The 410-nt window shown below is 35.4% G+C and overlaps 1 non-coding gene across 1 annotated transcript; it reads right to left on the reverse strand.

The window, feature by feature from the left end:
* Positions 1-44: 44 nt before the first annotated feature.
* Positions 45-181, reverse strand: LOC111727768. Its single transcript, XR_002775237.1, has one exon. It is a non-coding gene; the product is annotated as a small nucleolar RNA SNORA2/SNORA34 family (small nucleolar RNA).
* Positions 182-410: the final 229 nt, after the last annotated feature.

The raw sequence follows: 410 nt of genomic DNA on the forward strand, positions 1-410 counted from the left end.
AGACTACAAATATATACTAGCCTACATCTATCACCAATAACTCATACTGTTTCTTTCTAATGAATTGACCATTACATTTCCAAAGTTCTGAAATAGCCAACAGACCATAGAAAGATAATTCTTTAGGCACCTGCTTGAAACCAACAGCTTCAGCAAACTACTGGCCTTGATTCAGGGCCAACGGTTTATCTTTTTCCAACTAGTTAATTTTAGTCTATATATGCCTTTATATTCTAAATGTAGCTTTTGTAGGAAACATGTAATATGGTCTTTATTTTTAAATTCATTCTGTCCATCTCTGCATTTAAGTGATTAACATTATCCATTATCTACCATTAGTTGTCCAAGACTATTCCCAGGGTCATTAACTCCCTGACATTTTTGGTCTCTCCTTCCTGTCAGGCTGGGCA

This window comes from Otolemur garnettii, unplaced genomic scaffold, assembly GCF_000181295.1.
Source record: "Otolemur garnettii isolate 467f Iridium unplaced genomic scaffold, OtoGar3 scaffold00122, whole genome shotgun sequence".
Taxonomy (NCBI): Eukaryota; Metazoa; Chordata; class Mammalia; order Primates; family Galagidae; genus Otolemur; species Otolemur garnettii.